The sequence below is a fragment of the Podarcis muralis genome, chromosome 18 (assembly GCF_964188315.1).
Source record: "Podarcis muralis chromosome 18, rPodMur119.hap1.1, whole genome shotgun sequence".
NCBI lineage: Eukaryota > Metazoa > Chordata > Lepidosauria > Squamata > Lacertidae > Podarcis > Podarcis muralis.
The window spans coordinates 6955122-6979366 of record NC_135672.1 but is presented as its reverse complement, the minus strand read 5'-3'; the positions used below and the strand labels follow the sequence as shown (position 1 = coordinate 6979366).

The 24245-nt window shown below is 46.4% G+C and overlaps 1 long non-coding RNA gene across 1 annotated transcript; it reads left to right on the top strand.

The window, feature by feature from the left end:
- Positions 1–7436: 7436 nt before the first annotated feature.
- On the top strand, positions 7437–23148 carry LOC114588567 (uncharacterized). The gene is made up of 3 exons (XR_003704478.2): positions 7437–7622; positions 14479–14613; positions 22477–23148. It is a non-coding gene; the product is annotated as an uncharacterized LOC114588567 (long non-coding RNA).
- The last annotated feature ends 1097 nt before the right edge of the window (positions 23149–24245 follow it).

Sequence of the window (24245 nt, the reverse complement as noted above, 5' to 3'; positions counted from 1 at the left end):
CAAGGACTAGTGTGGGGTGGCACACCTTTTCGGGGGCCCTGAAGCTTGAACTGTCATTTTTTTTGTAATATTTTTTATTAATTTTAGCATACAACAATTTTAAGACATACCACACAAATTATTATACATATATCCTTATTTGGACTTCCTTCAGCATCTCTGATAGCTTTCCATCTTAATTATTTGAAGCTTGAACAGTCATGGGGAGCTCTTCGCAATCAGCGACAAGGTCTGGGGGACCCACTGACATCATCTTCAGTGAGATTCTTCCACGGCAGATCACCAAACATTTACCACATTTTTTGCTTTATAAGACTCACTTTTTCCATCCTAAAAAGTAAGGGGGAAATGTGTGTGCGTCTTATGGAGCGAATGCAGGCTGCGCAGCTATCCCAGAAGCCAGAACAGCAAGAGGGATTGCTGCTTTCGCTGCGCAGCGATCCCTCTTGCTGTTCTGGCTTCTGAGATTCAGAATATTTTTTTCTTGTTTTCTTCCTCCAAAAACCAGGTGTGTCTTGTGGTCTGGTGCATCTTATAGAGCGAAAAATACGGTACAACTTCTGTGCTACTGACTTTCAGGCTTTGGGATTTTGTGTGTGTGTGTGTGTATACACACACACACACCAAAAAGTTAATCAAATTGACTCAAATCAATGAGACTCAGACTGGGTCTACTAGACCCAATTTTTTTAAGCAATGTGGGCTAAAACCGCTTCTGGAGCCCTGCTGGGATTAGGCCCTGAAGATTATATTTCATTAGTTTCACATTGGCTTGGCCCCTGCTAGTGTCCTGTGATGGTTAGAGTGTTGGACTAAGGCTGGGGAGACCTGGGTTCAGATCTCGGCTTGTTTACCATTAGGTGCTGGACCAATTTTTCTGTCTTGATGTTAAATTTGTATCCCATTTCCCCACCAAACTATGTTCAGAAAAGGGGACGCAGGTGGCGCTGTGGGTTAAACCATAGAGCCTAGGACTTGCTGATCAGAAGGTCGGCGGTTCGAATCCCCATGGCGGGGTGAGCTCCCGTTGCTCAGTCGCTGCTCCTGCCAACCTAGCAGTTCCAAAGCACGTCAAAGTGCAAGTAGATAAATAGGTACCGCTCCGGCGGGAAGGTAAACGGCGTTTCCGTGCGCTGCCATGGTTCGCCAGAAGCGGCTTAGTCCTGCTGGCCACATGACCCGGAAGCTGTACGCTGGCTGCCTCGGCCAATAAAGCGAGATGAGCGCCGCAACCCCAGAGTCGGCCACGACTGGACCTAATGGTCAGGGGTCCCTTTACCTTTACCTTTGACGGAGTCAACTTCTTGTGCCATGTTTGGAAGAAGTGATTTGTTTCATTGTCTGACGCTTGAACTATGATGACTGAATCTTGATAACAAGTCTCTGCATGTAACTAAAGAAACTTTATTTTAACAAAACAAAGAAAGGGAAAGGGAGCACAAGCGCACAGAGGAGAGGGGAGCGTTTTCATTTTCATCCCGGCTTCGTGCTCCAGGCCCCTGGTCTCTCCCTCTCCACCAAAGTCCTTTCTATACCGCACTTCATCCAAGTATCCCAGGGTGGTTTACAATATAAAACACAAGAATACATACCATATTAGCAAACAAAAACAATATCCACCCCCCCCCCCAATATTTATGCAGTCCCTGAGTGTTGAGATTCCTGCTAAGGTGTGCTGAATTTTTCAGCTTTCAAATAAGGGTGCTAAAAAGTTGTAACTTGAACTGGGAATTTGAAAGATGTTTTGGTTAAATTAATATGGTTTAGTTTTGCTTGGTAAGTAAAATGTTTGTAAAATTGCATAGAACTTGTTAAAAAAACGACTGCCAAGTATTTGCAGTTGTTGTTGTTGTTGTTAATTTTATTTATATCCCACCTTTCTCCCAATACCAGGACTCAAGGTGACTCACAAAAATTAAAACAAACATGAATAAAACACAGAAAGCTAACAACATATAAAAGATGGTGCTTTAAAAGGATTTAAAATACTATATTGGCCCGAATATAAGCCACACCTTTAAAATTCGGGGGGGGGGGAGAGAAAAAAGACAATACAGTGGTACCTTGGTTCTCAAACTTAATCCGTTCCAGAAGTCTGTTCCAAAACCAAAGTGTTCCAAAACCAAGGCGCACTTTCCCATAGAAAGTAATGCAAAAAAGATTAATCCGTTCCCTGACTTTTAAGAATGACCCCTAAAACAGCAATTTAACATGAATTTTACTATCTAACGAGACCATTGATCCATAAAAATGAAAGCAATAATCAATGTGCTGTGCTATAAAATAAATAAGACAGTATTGTAGATGATAAAAAATTTAAAAAAAAAATTCCCCCTTGCCTGCACTGATGTTTGGATTGGGGGGCTTTTATCCATTTCCGCAGTCACACAATCAGTCAATCAATCAATCAATCAATCAGTAGCTGAACTGGGTTCCACACAGTCACAAAAACAAATGAACCGAAAAAGCCTCAAAAACTAAAACGCAAAGTAAATAGCAAAAACTTAATCAGTTCCAGAAGTCCATTTGACTTCCGAAATGTTCGAAAACCAAGGCACAGCTTCTGATTGGTGCAGGTGCCCCGGAAACAATAACCAACAGCCACATCAAACGTTCGGCTTCCGGAAAACGTTTGAAAACCGGAACACTTACTTCCGGGTTTTCGGCATCGGGGGACCAAGGCGTTTGAGAATCAAGGCATTTGAGAACCAAGGTATCACTGTACCCGAATATAATCCTCTCTCTTAAAATTCTGCAGGCACTCGCACCTGTTCCATTTTACCATATGTCTGTTTCAGCAGCGATATCGTAAAAGCCATTTTTTGTAAGCTTGCAAATTTAAGCCGCACTTTAACTTTTCACAGTCAGAATTTGGGGGGGGGGGGAGTGAGGCTTATATTCAGGCCAATACGGTATAGCAAATTTAGTATTACTGGACATTTTCGGAAGGTAAAAATAAACTTCTTTGGTTTGCCGAAAGCAGTTTGACATGCTTCTCGTTCAGCTGTAAACTTACGAAGCAAAATGTTGCCCGGTCACAAAAATAATAGCAGATTTGAATTCCTCACATCTTTTTAACACCCCTTGCAGAAGAAATTTGCAAAAATTAAGATTCACCCATACAATATGGCCTTGGGGGCCCTTTCAACTCCACAGTTCTATGATTTAGCTTAGAGAATTGGTGATGTGTGTGTGTGTGTGTGTGTGTGTGTGTGTGAGAGAGAGAGAGAGAGAGAGAGAGAGAGAGAGAGAGAGAGAGAGGATATGCCTAGAATTAATAGCATCAGGTGAGACAAATGGACACACAGGTGGGAAAACTCCCCAGGACATCAGAACCTGGGTCATCCAGTGAAGAGGAATGTCAGGAAATTTGGGACAGACAAAAAAAAGAGCCTTGTCATGCACCACACATGTTAACCTATGGCATGGGTAGGCAAACTAAGGCCTGGGGGCCAAATCCGGCCCAATCACCTTCTAAATCTGGCCTGCAGACGGTCTGGGAATCAGCATGTTTTTACACGAGTAGAATGTGTGCTTTTATCTCTGGGTTATTTGTGGGGCATAGAAATTTGTTCATTCCCCTCTCCTTCAAAATATAGTCCGGCCCCCCACAAGGTCTGAGGGACAGTGGACCGGCCCCCTGCTGAAAATGTTTGCTGACCCCTGATCAATGGGAATCACCACCGCAGGATTTAATAAATAATAAATAATAAATAAATATTTTTTTATTTATGCCCCGCCCTTTGCAGTTCAGAAAACCGGGCTCAGGGCGGCTAACAACAAATTTAAAACAATTAATTGATGCAACAAAAAAACAGCATAAAATACAGTATAAAACGTGAATAACAATAAATTCAGAATTCAAAAATCAATTTAGGGGGGAAATCCATCCAATAAGCATTAGATGATCCCCAGGGCTAGCTGGCTAAATTAGTCCTATATGGGCCAGCGAGGAGACCAGGGGAGAATTAGCTGTGGGATCCCAGAGCGGGTAATCTTCATAAAAAGGGGAGGGGAGGGAAGGAAGGGGAATAAAAGATCAGCTAAGTTCAAGTTGAAAGCCAGGAGGGATAGCTCTGTCTTACAGGCCCTGCAGAAGGAAGTTAGTAGCTGGCTAGTAGGCAGTTCAAGGTGTTAAAAGGTAAAGGGACCCCTGACCATTAGGTCCAGTCGTGTCCAACTCCGGGGTTGCGGTGCTCATCTCGCTTTATTGGCCGAGGGAGCCGGCGTACAGCTTCCGGATCATGTGGCCAGCATGGCTAAGCCGCTTCTGGCAAACCAGAGCAGCGCACGAAAACGCCGTTTACCTTCCCGCCAGAGCGGTACCTATTTATCTACTTGCACTTTGACGTGCTTTCGAACTGCTAGGTTGGCAGGAGCAGGGACCAAGCAATGGGAGCTCACCCCATAGCTGGGATTCGAGCCGCCGACCTTCCGATCGGCAAGCCCTAGGCTCTGTGGTTTAACCCACAGCGCCACCTGATGACATTAAAGGGGAGGGTTGGGCTAATTCAGCAAAAGGGAAGGCTACCAGTGAACAAATTACAGTGGTACCTCGGGTTAAGTACTTAATTCGTTCCGGAGGTCGGTTCTTAACCTGAAACTGTTCTTAACCTGAAGCACCACTTTAGCTAATGGGGCCTCCTGCTGCCACCACGCGATTTCTGTTCTCATCGTGAAGCAAAGTTCTTAACCTGAGGTACTATTTCTGGGTTAGCGGAGTCTGTAACCTGAAGCGTATGTAACCTGAAGCGTATGTAACCCGAGGTACCACTGTAAGTTCTTAACCTGAGGAACTAATTGTAGATGGATTTTGTCAGGGGACTGATTTGTAAATCCGGGGATTGTCCCCGGGAAACGGGGATGTCTGGTAACCTTAGACAAGACCCCCGCTCTCAGCCTTGATGATGTGGTCCGAAGGAAAGCAGAACAAGATGTTTGGCACCAGCTTGGCTGCAGAAGTTGCCGAAAGGAAGTGTACAAGGCACTATCCAACCGCCTCAGGGATTCTGCTTCATTTTTGCAGAGAGTCTACATCTGAGCCTTTTCTTCTCTCGAAGATATCCTGCAAGGCAGCGGAGATTTAGGACCAGTGTTTTCCTTCTCCTGCATGGGCTCCCTTCCCAGGTGGGCGAGCCCCACCTGCGCCTCACTTCCCTCTACAGAAACAACCCCCCCCCCAACATTTTTTCCAATGAAAATAGGGATGTCCTTTTCAATCATCATCATCATCATAATCATCATCTTATTATTATTTTTACCCTGCCCATCTGACTGGGTTGTTCCAGCCACTCTGGGCAGCTTCCAAAATATATATAAAAACATAATAAAATATAAAACTTTTTTTTAAACTTCCCTATACAGGGCTGCCTTCAGATGTCCTCTAAAGGTTTTAAAGTTACTTATCTCCTTGACTTGGGGGTCGCTGAACTCCATACCCTTTCTCCAATGAATGCACATTATATATCTCTGTCCCTTTGAAGTGAAATAAAATATCTGTAGAAAGAGCAAACAAAAACAGATCAGATCAGGAAAATCTTTATTTGCACCAGCCACTAGTCATAACAATTAAATTAAATATACTGAAGATAGAGGTAATAACTTAACCATACAAAATGCATTTTGGAGGTTTACTTCAATAATTAAATAATAGTTCTAATTGCCCCCTGCTAAAAAAACTTGCAGTTTTTGCTGTCATCTGTCACAGGGGTGGCAAACTCCCGAGAGACTGCGATCTACTCATGGAGTTAAAAACTGGCCGTAATCTACCCTCTTTTGGGGGGTTCAGGTCAAAGTGGCTGAGCTTCTTTGAGGGGAGCCAGTGATCTATCAGCGATCTACCACAGACGTCCAGTGATCTACTGGTAGATCACAATCTACCTGCCGGACGTGCCTGGAAGAAGAATGGGCACAGTAGCAATAGGGATACCACTGAGCCAAGGATCGGAAGGTTGGCGGTTCGAATCCCTGCACCGGGGTGAGCTCCCGTTGCTCTGTCCCTGCTCCTGCCAACCTAGCAGTTCAAAAGCACGTCAAAGTGCAAGTAGATAAATAGGTACCACTCCAGCGGGAAGGTAAACGGCGTTTCCGTGTGCTGCTCTGGTTCACCAGAAGTGATTTAGTCCTGCTGGCCACATGACCCAGAAAAACTGTCTGCAGACAAACGCCGGCTCCCTTGGCCAGTAAAGCGAGATGAGCGCTGCAACCCCAGAGCCGTTCACAACTGGACTTAACTGTCAGGGGTCCCTTTACCTTTACCTTAAGGAAGGTAGAGGTAAGAGACCCCTGACCAGTTGTGAACGGCTCTGGGGTTGCGGCGCTCATCTTGCTTTATTGGCCGAGGGAGCCGGCGTACAGCTTCCGGGTCATGTGGCCAGCAGGACTAAGCCGCTTCTGGAGAACCAGAGCAGCGCACGGGAACGCTGTTTACCTTCCTGCCAGAGTGGTACCTATTTATCTACTTGCACTTTGACGTGCTTTCGAACTGCTAGGTTGGCAGGAGCAGGGACCGAGCAGCGGGAGCTCACCCCGTCGCGGGGATTCAAACCGCCAACCTTCTGATTGGCAAGTTCTAGGCTCTGTGGTTTAACCCACAGCACCACCCACGTCCCTACTGAAGGTAAAGGTAAAGAGACCCCTGACCATTAGGTCCAGTCGTGGCTGACTCTGGGGTTGCGGCGCTCATCTCGCTTTATTGGCCGAGGGAGCCGGCGTACAGCTTCCAGGTCATGTGGCCAGCAGGACTAAGCCGCTTCTGGCGAACCAGAGCAGTGCACGGAAACGCCGTTTACCTTCCCACTGGAGTGGTACCTATTTATCTACTTGCATTTGTGACGTGCTTTCGAACTGCTAGGTTGGCAGGAGCAGGGACCGAGCAACAGCAGCTCACCTCATCACAGGGATTCAAACTGCCAACCTTCTGATCAGCAAGCCCTAGGCTCTGTGGTTTAGACCACAGCGCCACCTGTGTCCCTACCTTAAGGAAAATCAAATCGCAAACTTGGGACGGCTTCTGCAAACCCGGCCCAGAGTGTCACTGAAAAACGGGGACACTTGGAGGTCTGCAGAGAACCGTCTTCTTGGCAGCTTGACCTCTTCCCCTCCATGTGATGGAGCCTGCAAGGAAAGTTAGAAGCAGAGAAATAGCCGGGCGCTTAAAGTTCAGGGAAATGGTGCAGGTGTTTGGTGGCGAGATTTGCTTCCCTAATGATGCCATGTCACTGCCACTGCCAGCTCGCCTCAATTCCCTCCCTCCCTCCCTCCCTCCCTCCAAACTTCCAGTGATTCCAGCTTCATCAAACCTGTTGCTAGCCTGCTTTTTTCCTCCCTTGCCCCCCCCTTTCCCTCCCCTCCTACCCAGGGTGGGTGGAGACTCTTATTCTGAAAGAGAGGCTACTATATCTATGATGTAATCTGCGCCTTTGCACAGATGAGAGAGGAGAGGGTGGGTAGATGAAAACTTACTGGTTGCATTAAAAGAGGGGAAGGGGGGGCAGAGAATGGGCTCATCAGCATGGCAGCCCCTCCCATGTGCCCCTCTATAAAAAGCGGGGGTTCTCCGGCTGCGTTTCAAGAGCTCTGAACTGCAAAAGATGCCTTGAGAGAGAGAGAGAGAGACGCAGGTGAGGTCTGGATTCTGTGCCTTTTCTTTCTTTGGGGACTGGGAAGAAAGGGAATCAGACGGGGAGGGAGGGGAGAGGGGAAGGGGGGGGATGCATCTGCCCCACCGCAGCTGTTTCTGATCTCCCAGGCAAGTGGAGAAACTCAGGATGGAGCAGCCACCTGTGGACTTGCCAGGCGAAAAGTTGCAAGCGCCTCCTCTTGCAAAAGATCCCTCTCCATCGCTCCTTCGCATCCCTTCCCGCGGTCTCCACCTTTGTCCTGTCCTTTAAGGCTGCAAAATCCCTCCTCCAGTCTGGGCATTTTGGGGGGGGGGGCGGGTTAGCCTCTGGGGTTGGGTGTCCTCTTGTGTGGGGCGCAATTTGCAGCAGTTGTTGGGGGTGCAAGAAGGAAAGTCCTTGTATTCTGGGGCTTGTCTGTTTTGTCTCTTAATACCCGCATGAATTGGAGGAGAGGGTTCAAAATGATGTGCTTCTCCTCTGTTCGGTTCCCTGGGGGTGTAGGAAGAGAGACTGGGCGGTGCAGTGGTTAGAGGGTCGGGACTAGGGTTTGAATCCCCCACTTGGCCATGGGGGGTGGATGTTGAGGTCCCATTTCTTCCTCTCAGCCTAACCTACCTCATAAGGTTGTTGTAGGGATCAAATGAGGAGGGAGGGGGAGAACCACGTACAGTGGTACCTCGGGTTACAGACGCTTCAGGTTACAGACTCCGCTAACCCAGAAATAGTACCCCAGGTTAAGAACTTTGCTTCAGGATGAGAACAGAAATCACGCGGCGGCAGCAGCAGCAGCAGGAGGCCCCATTAGCTAAAGGGGTACCTCAGGTTCAGAACAGTTTCAGGTTAAGAACGGGCCTCCAGAACGAATTAAGTTCTTAACCCGAGGTCCCACTGTACTCGGCTTTGATTTCCTTAGAAAGGAAAGGTGGAAGAGTTGCCCCAGTTTTAACAAATACCAACCATGCACACCTCAAAACCGGCCCCATCTTCTACTGTAATGAAGCCTGACAATGTGTGGACCTCCATTCTTTGTTTCATCTAGAATATATATTTGTATCTTTTATTTATTTGGTTTTCAGATTAAAATTTTGCAGTCGTATATTGAACATAGATCATAAAAACAAGATTCCAAGAATCTCCTGGTCTTCCCTCCTTCTCTTTGTGGAGGATTCTGTTATTCATCATTTCCTCTTGCATCTTTTATGATCATCCAAATCTTTTACTTCTCCATTACAGTGGTACCTCGGGCTAAGAACTTAATTCGTTCCGGAGGTCCATTCTTAACCTGAAACTATTCTTAACCTGAGGCACCACTTTAGCTAATGGGGCCTCCCGCTGCCGCCACCACGCGATTTCTGTTCTCATCCTGAGACAAAGTTCTTAACCCAAGGTGGTATTTCTGGGTTAGCGGAGTCTGTAACCTGAAGCGTCTGTAACCTGAAGCGTCTGTAACCCGAGGTACTACTGTATATCCAAAATTCACCTTTAAACTACAAGTGTTATTCCAATCCTAGTAAACCATTTTAACTGCTCACAATGGTTTCTTAAGATAAATTATAATTTCCCCCCATTCTTTATTAAAATTTTGGTCTTCCTGATTTCTAATTTCTTCCCGTCATTTTAGCCATTTTGGCATAATCCATTAATCTGCCATTCTTCTCTGGTCGTGACTTTATCTTCTTTCCATCTCTGGGAAAATAACATCCGCGCAGCTATGCTCCTAGCTCTTCCTGGAGACGCCGAGAATCGAACTCAGTGCTTTCTGGGTGCAAAGCCAGAGCTCTGCCCCTGAGTTACGCTCATTTCCTTGAAAAAACAATAAACTAAAGCAAGATTTCAGTCCACATGACTTTGAAAGAAAGGGCTGGTTTAGATAGGAATACAGTGGCACCTTGGTTCTAAAACTTTTATTATTATTGTTTTTTATTGTTAAAATAATTCAGCATTAATACACACATATTGCAAATATACACGCATACAAACATACATTTCATACAATCCTGAAAAATGTTCAAACATACCTACACTCAATCCCACAAATAATTCCTTTCCCCATCACCATCCACCACCCCTCACCCCACCTTGGTGTTAGACTTCCAATCTACTCAATTGCCATTTCTTTCCACTTCTATTACTTTCTTTCACACACCTTTAACCTAATTTCACGCTTCTTTTTCTATTACACATTGTTATGCATCTTATTTAGTATTTCAGTATTTAAAACGGAACTTGTTTATTCTAATAGGAGTACTGATTTTTCGATATGGTTTTGCAAGTATCCTTTAAACACCTTCCAGTCCCTGTCTATCTTCGCTTTTGAGATCCTTCCAATTTCTCCCATTGTTTGGGATATATTGTAGTACTTGGTTCTAAAACTTAATCCGTTCCAAAACCAAAGTGTTCCAAAACCAAGGCGCGCTTTCCCATAGAAAGTAATGCAAAACAGATTAATCCAGACTTTTAAAAACAAGCCCTAAAACAGTATTTTAACAGGAATTCTGCTATCTAACGAGACCATAGATCCATAAAAATGAAAGCAATAATCAAATGTACTGTACTACAATGGACCATAGATCCATAAAAATGAAAGCAATAATCAAATGTACTGTACTATAAAATAAATAAGACAATATTGTAGATGGTAAAAAGTTATTTTAAAAAAAAAATCTTACCTGCACTGATGATAGTCATTGTTTGGATGGGGGGGCTTTTATCCATTTCTGCAGTCACACAATCAAGCAATCAATCAGTAGCTGAACTGGGTTCCACACAATCACAAAAACAAATGAACCGAGAATGCCTCAAAAACAGAAACGCAAAGTAAATAGCAAAAACAAAAGCGCCAAACTTAATCCATTCCAGAAGTCGGTTTCCAAAATGTTTGAAAACCAAGCCGCAGCTTCTGATTGGTGCAGGCGCCCCGGAAACAATAGCTGACCGCCGCATTGGACGTTCGGCTTCCGAAAAATGTTTGAAAACCGGAACGCTCATTTCCGGGTTTTCGGCATTTGGGAACCAATGCGTTTGAGTAGCAAGGCATTTGAAAACCAAGGTACCACTGTATCGTAAACTGCCTTCTGCCAGGTCAGACCATTTAACCCAGTTGTGTCTACACAGACTGGCAACAGTTTCAGGCAGGTAGTCATAGAATTGTCGAGTTGGAAGGGATCCCAAGGATCGAGTCCAGCTCCCTGCAATGCAGGAATCCTGTCCACAGCTGATTGGCTCGAACCACCAATCTTCTGGTTAAAGACAAGCACACTAACCCGCTGCGCTACCAGGAGTTGCCAGGGATTGAACCTGCAACCTTCTGCATGTAAGGCTCTCTCACTGACCTATACAGCCCCTGAAATGCTCCTCTTAATCAAGTGGGATCTAGTCTGCGAAAATGTCTGCCATCATATACGGGCATGAACTGTGCTGGTTAGAATTATAATCCCAATGATAAATTAATAGCATGTTTCAAAATGCATCTTTTTTTTCCAAAAGAGCTTAAGAACAGCTCGTCTGTTTACTCAGAGGTAAATCGTTGTATCTCAGACAGGAGGTACGTGAGCTTACGGCAGCCTGACTTGCTGTTGTGCGACAGGTCAACTGGGTTTGCTCCCCAAAGTGAAGATGATGAATAAAGTTCCAGGTTTCACTCTGCTCTTCGGGAGAAAACGAGGCCGAAATTGTGTGTGTCCATCTCCGAAATAATATTGATGATGCAATGCTACATAGAGACAAGCTTAGGAGACTTTTTATTGACGATGGGAGACTTTGTGATTGCACAGAGCTCTGCCTTCAGCCAGCGAGGCTGGCAAAGAGTTCTGTGGAAAGCTGCCACCACACCCAACAGGAGTTGTCCCCAAACAAATTATGGCCTCGTATTACATTACAGTGGTACCTTGGTTCTCAAACGGCTTGGCTCCCGAACAAATTGGCTCCTGAATGCCGCAGACCTAGAAGTAAGTGTTCCGGTTTGCGAACGTTTTTCGGAATCTGAACGTCTGACGTGGCAGGAAGCTCCTGCAGCCAATCGGAAGCCACGCCTTGGTTTCTGAACGGTTTCGGGAGTTGAACGGACTCCTGGAACAGATTAAGTTCAAAAACCAAGGTACCACTGTATTATTATTATTATTATTATTATTATTATTATTATTATTATTATTATTATGGTCCCCTCTCAGGGACCTAGTTCAGCACTGACCCCAAAGGCAGTTTGGCAGAGGGCTAGATCTGGGAAAAATGAGGCCAGATTAAGACTGCAAAGAAGTGTCAGGTAGACAGGATAGAGAAAAGCTGTCTACGTGCATTAATTTTCATTTTATCCAGGTAAAACTGGTAGACCACACTGTCCTTGTGGAAGGGTCGTCTTTCGGTGCAACGCCCCTGCTTTGAATGCAGAATGACCCAAGGTTCGACCCTTGCTGACACCTCCAGGTAGCACTGGAGGAGAGAGAGACCCTCCTTCCTGAAGCCCTAGAGAGCAGCTTCCAGTCAGTGCAGACAACAATGAACTACGGGGACCCACAGTCTGACTCGGCAGCACCCCATTTCCTATCCCACCCTTTGTAATATTTATCAGCTCTACAATTATATCTGTTGGAAAGCCTGCTAAAATTTGCAGTCTCCCTCTTGTGCCCTTTTTCATTTTGTTCTTTAGTCGTTTAGTCGTGTCCAACTCTTCGTGACCCCCTGGACCAGAGCATGCCAGGCACTTCTGTCCTCCACTGCCTCCCGCAGTTGGGTCAGACTCATGTTTGTAGCTTCGAGAACACTGTCCCACCATCTCGTCCTCTGTCGTCCCCTTCTCCTTGGGCCCTCCATCTTTCCCAGCATCAGGGTCTTTTCCAGGGAGTCTTCTCTTCTCATGAGGTGGCCAAAGTCTTGGAGCCTCAGCTTCAGGATCTGTCCTTCCAGTGAGCACTCAGGGCTGATTTCCTGAAGAATGGAGAGGTTTGATCTTCTTGCAGTCCATGGGACTCTCAAGAGTCTCCTCCAGCACCAGAATTCAAAAGCATCCATTCTTCGGCGATCAGCCTTCTTTATGGTCCAGCTCTCACTTCCATACATCACTACTGGGGAAACCATAGCTTTAACTATATGGACCTTTGTTGGCAAGGTGATGTCTCTGCTTTTTAAGATGCTGTCTAGGCCTGTCATTGCCCTTCTCCCAAGAAGCAGGCGTCTTTTAATTTCGTGGCTGCTGTCACCATCTGCAGTGATCATGGAGCCCAAGAAAGTAAAATCTCTCACTGCCTCCATTTCTCCCCCTTCTATTTGCCAGGAGGTGATGGGACCAGTGGCCATGATCTTCGTTTTTTTGATGTTGAGCTTCAGACCATATTTTGCGCTCTCCTCTTTCACCCTCAATAAAAGGTTCTTTAATTCCGCCCTTTTTCATACATGAATACTAACGGAGGGAGCGATCAGGGTCTTTGACCACACAGCCCAGTAATCGTCTGCTCCCGATGTGACTGGACTGCTACTCCTAGTAGCCAGCTTGAGGCATGATGGGAGTTGTAGTCCAACGACATCTGGAGGCCCACAGATGTTTCCCATCCCAGCCCCCAAGGAAACCCTCTCTTCCTCCGAGTAATTGCAACCCACTCGCCTGCGGCGATCAGGGATGATTGAGCTGTGATTCCTGCATCGGGGGTTGGGCTAGTTGACCTTTGGGGTCCCTCACAACACCTGCAATTCCACGATTCTATAGAAGCTCTGCTCTGGATACTGGTGATACTATTATTTAATGGCATGAACTCTTCTAACTGCTTTTCTCAGTCGAGGGGTCATTTCCAAATTTTTCATGTTGGTAACACGCTTTTGAGGCATGCATCATTTCGCGACACAGTAATTCAGTTTTACTAGCAAACCAGAGGTTAAACTAACCTTTTCCCAGGCCCCTGAGGAGCGCGGGGAGTGTTTGCACGACACGCCTGCACGCTGCAGCCGGCACACGAACGTGTCGCGACAGTTCGGAAAGCTCTGATCTAGCTAATCACCAAATGGCACCTTAAACCTGGGTTGCAGTTGCGATAATGGAATGTGTAGGCACCTCTTCCCCCAATGGCAATTATTATTATTATTATTAATATTATTATTATTAATCTCATTTCTATACCACTGTGCATTTTAAAGAAAAAAGTCTCAAAGCAGTTTACAACACATTGAAACATCCAATCATACAATCCACTTAGATGTAAGTGGAATTAGAAGGTGAAATTTACATTCTAAATTAAACTAATTTGTGTGTGTGTGTGTGTGTGTGTGTGTGTAATATTGTATGTGTGTGTATGTGAAGTTAAATCTATAATGACATTAATGATTTCATTAATAAAAGATACAATGGCAAAAAAAGAAAAAAGAAACATCCGATCCAGAATAAAACAAATTCAAGGTCCAAGGAAAAAAATTTGGGTCCTTTGGCTCCCCCCTCCCCTATTTATTTCCCTACTTAATTTATAGAGCTGCCCCATAGCAGAAGCACTCTAGGAGGGCAGTGTGGTGTAGTGGTTAGAGCAGGCATAGGCAAACTCGGCCCTCCAGATGTTTTTGGGACTACAACTCCCATCATCCCAAGCTAACAGGACCAGTGGTCAGGGATGATGGGAACTGTAGTCCCAAAACATCTGAAGGGCCAAGTTTGCCTATGCCTGGGTTAGAGTGTCAGAGTAGGACCTGGAAGATGAGGGTTCAAATCCCCCTTCTCTCATGAAGTTTACTGGGTTGACCCTGGAGCCAGTCACAGTCTCTCAACCTACCTGAGAGTTGTTGTACGGATTAACTGAGGAGGGGGGTGAACCATGGACTCCTTGGGGGAAAATATAGGAGATAAATGCAATAAATAAGCTCTTCTCCTTATCTGCTTAAGAAAGCTGGAGGGGCCGGCCAAATGGAGATGTCAGTCGCCAGCCTGGTATCCAGGAATCTACGCATGGTTGCAGTCGGACCTGGAGTTGCAAAACACACCTGGTGCTTGGGGAAATTGTAACGCTGTGAATATGAGGTAAGGTGCCCTTGCAGGTAAATTGGTTGCATGTTGTTAAGGGCTTTATATATTAATAGTATGACACGGGTGGCGCTGTGGGTTAAACCACAGAGCCTAGGTCTTGCCAATCAGAAGGTCGGCGGTTCGAATCCCCGCCACGGGGTGAGCTCCCGTTGCTCGGTCCCTGCTCCTGCCAACCTAGCAGTTTGAAAGCACACCAGCGCAAGTAGATAAATAGGTACCACTCCAGCAGGAAGGTAAACGGCGTTTCCGTGCGCTGCTCTGGTTCGCCAGAAGCGGCTTCATCATGCTGGCCACATGACCCAGAAGCTTTATGCTGGCTCCCTCAGCCAATAAAGCGAGATGAGCGCCGCAACCCCAGAGTCAGCCACGACTGGACCTAACGGTCAGGGGTCCCTTTACCTTTTAACACCTTGAACTGCCTACTAGCCAGTTCAGAGTTCTAGCAAGCCAACCATCCCAACTTGCAGTATACTGTAAACCCTAGACTGACCCCATGGCTCCCCTGTGGGTGCAATTATGCCCTTGGGGCTTTCCCTCACTGCCCAAAAAGCCACTGAGCCCCTCCCCTCCCCGCTGCCCCCTTTTGCCATGAGAAGGTGAGCGTGGCTACATTTCTCTCCCCACCACAGGTTAGAAAAGTACATAGAGGTAGACTCTACACACATATAGCTGTGGGGGAAAATTTTTTTAAAGAAAAGTTTTGAAAATTACATTGACTTTTGCATAGCTCACTGCCGCCATCTAGTGTCACCTTCGAATATTGCACATTTAAAACGTTTTATTTGCAGCTGTGTGGCTGAGTCTAGAGTTGACAGAGGAAGATGGGAAGAGTGGCGCACTTCCTCTTTCAGCTCTGTGGGCTTCTCAAATGCCAGACTGGCACCTGAGCAGCTGAACTGGGGTTGCCACCCTTTCGGGCTCCGCAACATGTCCTGTGATCTGTGCCATCAGCCCCCCCCCCCCACACACACACACCATACATCCCTCCTGGGAACTGTAGTTTGCTGAGGGTGCTGTTGAGGGGGTGTCACTCTGCGAGAAGAAACTGCAGTTCCCGGGGCTCTTTTGGTGAGGTGCTTTAAATGCAGTTTGTATGTATAAACTGTATATATGTATAACCCACTCTGGGATCCCACAGCTAATTCTCCCCTGGTCTCCACGCTGGGCCAAATTTAGCCAGCTAGCCCTGGTGATCATCTAATGTTTATTGGATGGATTTCCTCCCTAAATTGATTTTTGAATTCTGAATTTATTGTTATTCACGTTTTATACTGTATTTTATGCTGTTTTTTGCGGCATCAATTAAGTGGTTTAAATTTGTTGTTAGCCGCCCTGAGCCCGGTTTTTGAACTGGGAAGAGCGGGATATTATTATTATTATTATTATTATTATTATTATTATTATTATTTGGATGTGACCATCCCATGTAAAAACCAGGAAGATCCATGTGGATTTGTGCTGTGCTGTTGTGCTGGCAAGAAAGCTATTGCGTTTTTATATCTGTTGGAAGCCGCCCAGTCCGATGGGCAGGGTACAATTATTATTATTATTATTATTATTATTATTATTATTATTATTATTATTATTATTTATTTTGCAAGCTTTTACTACAAGGCTAATGAAAGCTTACATTTGATGGTGGCTTTTTGAGGACCCCATGTAAAACCATGCCAATTCCTTCTTATTTATTTATTTATTGAATGTATATACCACCCTATGCCCAAAGGTCTCAGGGTGGTTCACAGAAAAAAATCAAAATATAAAACCACAAAATACACAAAATAATCAGAATAAAATCAACAACCCAATGACCCCCCCCAAAAAAAAACCCCGACATTTTAAAAGGGCAGAGGAAACCCAGCCAGATGGGTGTGGCATAAATAATAAAAATTATTATTATTAATTTTAATCTAATGATCTAAAGACCTGGTTAAAAACGAATGTTTTTGCAATTTGAAATACTCATTTTACATCCTTAAAGTATCAATGACTTCTCTTCTTCTCCTCCCATGGTTCATTCTGTGATAACTAGGATCCTGGGACAGTACAGTCATACCTCGGGTTACCCGCGCTTCGGGTTGCGCGATTTTGGCTTGCGCCAAACCCAGAAGTACCGGAACGCGTCACTTCCGGGGTTTGGTGCTTGCACGTGTGCAGAAGCACCAAATCGCACTTTGCGCATGCACAGAAGCGCCGAATCGCAACCCACATGTGCGCAGACGCGGCGCTGCGGGTTGCGGACGAGCGGGTTGTGGATGTGCTTCCCGCACGGATCATGTGCGCAACCCGAGCGCCCACTGTATGTTGCATTCATGAACTATGTGATGTGTAGGCTACCACACCGTAAATACAGGGGTACCTTGGGTTACATACGCTTCAGGTTACAGACTCTGCTAACCCAGAAATAGTGCTTCAGGTTAAGAACTTTGCTTCAGGATGAGAACAGAAATTGCACGGTGGCGGCATGGTGGCAGCAGGAGGCCCCATTAGCTAAAGTGGTGCTTCAGGTTAAGAACAGTTTCAGGTTAAGAACGGACCTCCGGAACGAATTAAGTACTTAACCCAAGGTACCAGTGTACATCTGTATTTTTGTTTCCCACTCCCCACATTTTGTCTCCATTTCTGTCAGTGCTCAGCAGCTGAGTTCGCTGTTAGAGGGAGTGCATCTATCCAAAACTTCGATAGTGAATTCTGAAGTGTGTACCAAGTGCTGAATATCGGCAATTTTATTATTATTATTATTATTATTCTGCCTCTGGTACAAACCTCAAGCACGGATTTGCTAGCGCGTTGTCTGACTCAGAGTGTGGCAGCTGCTGGAACGGCAGGTTCCATGCCAGCGATATCATTAGGAAAGCAATTGAAAATGAAACTGCCGATATCGTAATGCCGTTATGCAAATCTATGGTGTGACCATATTTGGGATATTGCTTCCGGTTCTGGTCGCCTCACCTGAAAAAGGATATTGTAGAGTTTGGAAAAGGTTGCAGAAAAGGGCAAGCAAAATTATAAAGGGGGTGGAGTGAAACCCCCCCCCCCCCAAGGAAAGGTTGCAGAATTTGGGACCTGGGTGGATGAAAATCAATGATTTTTTAAAATAAATAAATAAATAAAATCAGATTTTTTATTTTATTTCAATTGTGTATTTTTTTTTTATTTCAGTTGGATTTTTAAAATAAAGTGCTTTTGGAAGAAAATCTTTCCAAAGATTGTTTTGTTTTTACCGTATTTTTCGCCCTATAGGACGCACTTTTTCCCCTCCAAAAATGAAGGGGAAATCTGGGTGCGTCCAATGGCGCGAATGCAGGCTTTCGCTGAAGCTTGGAGAGCGAGAGGGGTCGGTGCGCACTGACACCTCTCGCTCTCCAGGCTTCAGGAAGACATCCGCAGCCTGCGGATAGCAACCTGCTTCCTGGAGCGCCGGGCGCGCTGAAAGCAGAGCGCCCGGCACTTCGGGAACACATCCGCAGCCTAGGCAGCCCTGTGGGAACTCCCGCAGGGCTACCTACGCTGCGGATAGCAGCCTGCCGCCCGGCGCAAGGGGCGCCCTGAAGCAGAGTGCCCCTCGTGCCGGGCAGACATCCACAGCGTGTTGGAGCCCTGCAGGAGTTCCCTGCAGGGCTCCCCACGCTGCGGATAACAGCCTGCCGCTGTGCGAGGGGCACCCTGAAGCAGAGCGCCTCTCGCGCCGGGCAGACATCCACAGCGTGTTGGAGCCCTGCGGGAGTTCGCCGCAGGGCTCCCCACGCTGTGGATAGCAGCCTGCCGCCCGGCGCGAGGGGCGCCCTGAAGCAGAGCGCCCCTTGCGTCGGGCAGACATCGGCCAGCCCCACAAGCTCGGGGGACAGCAGGGAGGCACAGCGCCGCCATCCCGCTGTTCCTCAACCTGGTTCGGTTTCCCCGACCTGCTTTTGGGGGGGAAATAAAGGGGAAATTTTTTTCCTTTATTTCCCCTCAAAAAAACTATGTGCGTCCTATGGGACGGAGCGTCCTATGGGACGAAAAATACGGCAAGTTACATTATAGTCCAAAGACTATTCATCAGGAAAGGATTTGCTTTTAAGTTTTTCATGTGTGCTAAAACTCAGTCTAAGGTTTTTGGTTTTCTTTCTTTTCTTTTCTTTTAAATTGTTTAACCACATCAGTTAACAAACATGGATACATATGCTATAATGTTATGGTTTTAGTTAAATAAATTGTCTAAATTGTTATTAAAGAAATGATTATTTTTCTCCTTCCAATCAAGTACAGCAGAAAAGTTGCCCAAATATAAAGAGTTAACTTATTAAACCTCGCAATAATTTCATAATTACTTGTCTATGTATTTCCAATAGTATAACCAAATCAGCAATTTTTGATATAACTGTAAAAACTGCTCTGAAAAATTATTATTCCAAAAATGAAACCTTCCTCGGGTTGTGAATATTAAGATGATACCAGCCAGAATGAGTCTTTCTGTAAAAAAAATATATGATTTCAATCAAGTCTTACCGACTAGTGATTTAAATCGATTTGATTTAAATCAAATCCACCCTGCTTGGGACTTTTTCGTTTAGAGAAAAAGCAAGTAAGAAGAGGCAGGATAGGTAGATGGGCGATTGGCTTAATCCAGCAAGCTCATATTTCGTTCTTAAGCGCACACACCTTCTGCTACATAAGCTGCAATGAACTCAGCCTTAATCTAAAGTAAGCCTATTTAGGATTAAAGCATTAATAAAGCAAAACTACTTAGGGGTGGATCAGCTTGTTAGATGCAACTAACATCACCTTTGCAGCTTTGGATATTATTTGTCAGGGGTTTTTTGGGGGGGAGCACAGTTCTTGCTAGAGATCTGGGGGTGATATTTTGGTTGCCAACCTTCCGGCCCTGGTGGGCACCTTTGCAAACTGGAGGGGGGGGTGGCAGAATTGTGGGAACCGCTGGAAGTGGGAGAGGAATTAGATTCCCTTAGCATTTAAAGGCTTTTGCATTTTCCAAAATGAAAATATGAATCGAAGCACAGCCGTTCCTTTCAAATCTGCGCTTCTACGAATGTCGCAACGCAGCTCTCCAGCCAAATTGCAAATTCCATATTAGGACAAAGTTTCCCGGAAATGCTGATGAATTTTCATTATTGGTCTCGGAACCTGGCGCTTTCTGGTGCGCTCTTAGTTTTTACTGCGATTGCGTAAAATGATTTCTGACTCCCTTGCTTTCATCGTAATAAGAGTTTGTGGGCCAGACTCTGTTTCGGTTTGTTCAGCGTGCCACGATTTGTTCTATATTTCATTGGCTTGTGTGTGTATATACTGCCGTTGTCGATTAATTTATGTGCCGCGATTCCCCCACGAGTCAAGCCTGTGTTCAAAGTGGTTTGGGGGGGGGGAATCTGAGTCCAAATGCAGCAATATATAACAAAGGCACATAAGATCAGGAAATGGCAGTCAGAAGGGACCTCAAGAGTCATCTAGTCCAGCCCCCTTCAGTGCATTTAGCACTGCTACAAATGTCATTCTGCATAACTCACTTTAGAACCACCTGCCTACTGAGAACAAGCGGACGCCTCCATCCTACGCTTTTTAGCACCTGCTAAAAACATCCTTCTTTGGCCAAGCCCCCCCCCCCCCATGCTTAGGACGTCAAGGTGATTTTTATCTGTTTTGGTATCTTAACTTCCGTATGCTTTAAAGCAGGGTTGTGATTTCCCCCTCCCCTTCATTTTACTGCTTTACCTTTTGCAAACCTCAGCTTCAAGTAAACGAATAAATGCAGGAATCACAGCTTACCTAACAGCTGAAACAATTTACACTCAGCAATTAACAGTCCGTTTAACACCTAGAAGCGTTTGAGAGAGCGTTCCACTCACTAGGAGGGATGGAGCAGGGGGGGGAAGCTGTCTGCACCTTCTCATCCCTGATCACTTTTTCCTGATCTAGCAGCTCCCTTCTGCCAAGCGACAGCTAAGCTCACCTGTTGCCCTCGGTGCAGTGGAATCATAGAATCATAGAATCATAGAGTTGGAAGAGACCACAAGGGCCATCGAGTCCAACCCCCTGCCAAGCAGGAAACACCATCAGAGCACTCCTGACATATGGTTGTCAAGCCTCTGCTTAAAGACCTCCAAAGAAGGAGACTCCACCACACTCCTTGGCAGCAAATTCCACTGTCGAACAGCTCTTACTGTCAGGAAGTTCTTCCGAATGTTTAGGTGGAATCTTCTTTCTTGTAGTTTGGATCCATTGCTCCGTGTCCGCTTCTCTGGAGCAGCAGAAAACAGCCTTTCTCCCTCCTCTATGTGACATCCTTTTATATATTTGAACATGGCTATCATATCACCCCTTAACCTCCTCTTCTCCTCATTGCCATTCAACAACAACAACAACAATTTATATGTACCCAGCCCAACTGACTGGGTTGCTACTCTGGGCGGCTTCCAGCATATATAAAGACATAAGGTAAAGGGACCCCTGACCATTAGGTCCAGTCGCGGATGACTCTGGGGTTGTGGTGCTCATCTCGCTTTATTGGCCGAGGGAGCCGGCGTACAGCTTCTGGGTCATGTGGCCAGCAGGACTAAGCCGCTTCTGGCCAACCAGAGCAGCGCACGGAAACGCCGTTTACCTTCCCGCTGGAGTGGTACCTATTTATCTACTTGCACTTTGACGTGCTTTCAAACTGCTAGGTTGGCAGGAGCAGGGACCGAGCAACGGGAGCTCACCCCGTTGCGGGGATTCGAACCGCTGACCTTCTGATGCCGATCAGAAGTCCTAGGCTCTGTGGTTTAACCCACAGCACCACCTGCGTCCCTTATAAAGACATAGTAAAGCATTAAACATTAAAAAGATGTCTTCTAAATGTTGTGTAGTTGACACCTGATGGGAGGGCGTTCCACAGGGCGGGTGCCACCACCGAGAAGGCCCTCTGCCTGGTTCCCTGTAACCTCACTTCTCGCAGGGAGGGAACTCCCAGAAGGCCCTCGACGCTGGACCTCAGTGTCCAGGCTGAACGATGGGGGTGGAGACACTCCTTCAGGTCTACTGGGCCTTTGAGGCCGTTTAGTGCTTTAAAGGTCTGCATCAACACTTTGAATTGTGCTGAAAAGTACCGGGAGCCAATGTAGGTCTTTCAAGACCAGTGTTATGTAGTCCTGGCGGCCACTCCCAGTCCCCAGTCTAGCTGCCACATTCTGGATTAGTTGTAGTTTCCGAGTCACCTTCAAAGGTAGCCCCACGTAGAGCACAATGCAGTAGTCCAAGCAGAAAATGTACCACTCTGGCGAGACAGGGAGCAGGCAGGGAGGCTGTCAGTCAGCGTACCAGATGGAGCTGGTAGACAGCCGCCCTGGGCGTGGAATTAACCCGCGCCTCCATGGACCTGCGCCCCAATTGCCCGCCGACTTTTCTAAATGGAATGGGAGGGAAGAAACCAAGGTTGCAATTGGTCTCATGGTCAGCAAAACGTCTTGGGTTGGCCCCGTTCTTGCAGATGTAGTACGCAATTGCCCTCCAGTTCCTCGGAGAGCCACTGTGCTTGTTCTGTGTATAACATTCAAAGCCTACTTTGTCTGTAAACTTAATAGCTTCTCTCCTTTTTACGTATGACTGCAAAGTTAGCCGGGGTGTGTGTAGACGTGTGTGTGTGTAAAATAAATCATGGTGTAGAAATGGACAGGGGGTGCAACACCTAGACACTACACCCTGCAACCAGGTGTGCTTTAAGAAAAATCTGGACAAGGTGTTGCTGCGAGATTGAAAGATCGGTGCCCCTTGGTGAGGTTGGTACACAGGATTGGAACAGGTGCAATTACAGGTGAGCGAGGTCTGGAGAGTGTTTGTGCATAGTCTGGGTGTCCTGACTCCCTCCCCTTCTCTCCACAGACCCTACTGAGGAGGAGGAGGAGGAGGAGGAGGAGGAAGAGAGGCAAGTCGGTGCTGAGGACCTACCCACAGCTGAAATTCCTCAAGGCTGTGAGAAGGACACGGCGAGAGGCACTGTGGGGTGAGCGAAAGAGTTGGCCAAGGTGCCCATTCTGGCACAACCCTGCTCTCTTTGAATGCCAAGAAGTAGGTGTTCTTGCAGTGATGGAAGGAGCAACACAGAAGCCAGCGAGATCTGTCCATGGTGCTGAAACTGCTTCTGCTCTTTTCTGCTCTCTGGCTCCCCCTGGGGGCAAGGGTCCTGAATGCTGCATGGATCTGGAGAGCGTATTATTTATCGCTTGTCCTTCCTCTGACCAACTTGTGTTTGAGATTAACGTCTAGCTAGCTAGAGTTTAAAATTACCCTTTGCAGCATAAAATGTGGAAACGCTCTGGGACCAAATTGCTTAACCTTATTCATATTTATCCAGGATGCTTTCGCAGGCTGGATCTTCCTCTTTTTTAAAAAAAAAAATCCCTCTAAACAAAATAATCGCCCAGAAGCCTGCAATGCAGGAATGAAAATATTGTTTATCTGCATAAAGACTTGTTGCAGCAGTGAAAAACAAGACAGGCAGAATATATTACAAAACATGTGGTTGAGATAAAAAAAAAATGGAGTCTGTGCTCAGTCTTGTCTCTTTAGTTACATGGCAAAGGGTGGGGGAGTGAGGAAGTTGTACCGGGGCAAACAGGGGATGTGACCTCACAGAGTGTCCTCTCTAGGAATTTACAGGGGGAACTCCATGCGTGTTAACCCTTTGCTTGCCTAGAAACACATGAAAATTTATATTATTTCCCAGGCTGAAACCATAGGGCCGTCTAGTCCAACCTCCTGCAATGCAGGAATAATGGTGGGCACCTTGGTCCCTTTCCTGCTAGGTGTCCTGGGAGTCGTGGGACAGCGGGGGGACGGGGACGACTCCCACTATCCAGGTTGTGGGGGAGACACTGCTACCAGGGGTCCAAGCCCCACCAAGGACGTTGACAGGGCTGGGCTGCTGTTTCCAGCTCAGCCTCCTGAGGAAATGAGGAGGCATCTCCACCTACTGGCTGTGTGGGGGGGGGGATAACCCAGTCCTAAAGCTGGGGAGGGTGATGCCAACACTACTGCTGTGGTCAGTGGTTGGTGCTGACGGTGCTTCAGTTATATTTTCTGAGAATCCTCTGGAAAAAAACAATCTCTCAAAGGACCTGTTGATGGCATTTTACCATTGTACTGTGGAGAGTGCATTAACTTAGGGTCTGTGTGTGTGGTTTGGGAGCTGCACGGTCAGGGAAAAAACAATGCTGTCGAGAGTTGTAAAGACTGCAGAGAGAATAATTGGGTGCACTCTTCCCACCTTGGATCAAATCTATGCTTCCAGGTGCCATAAGAAAGCTGCAGAGACAGCGCAGGACAGTGCGCACCCCGGAAATGATCTCTTTCAGCTTCTGCCTTCTGGAAGAAGGTACAGGGTTATAAAGACTAGGACTAGCCACCTGAGAAACAGTTTCTACCCAAATGCGATTTTAGTTTTAAACGCAGTGTAAGGAGTCTCTGCCTGGATGATCCTCAGTGGTCTGGGGTGCAGGCTTCAAAACTGTAGCTGTTTGGGACGCGGGTGGCGCTGTGGGTTAAACCACAGGGCCTAGGACTTGCCAATCAGAAGGTCAGCGGTTTGAATCCCCGCCACGGGGTGAGCTCCCATTGCTCGGTCCCTGCTCCTGCCAACCTAGCAGTTTGAA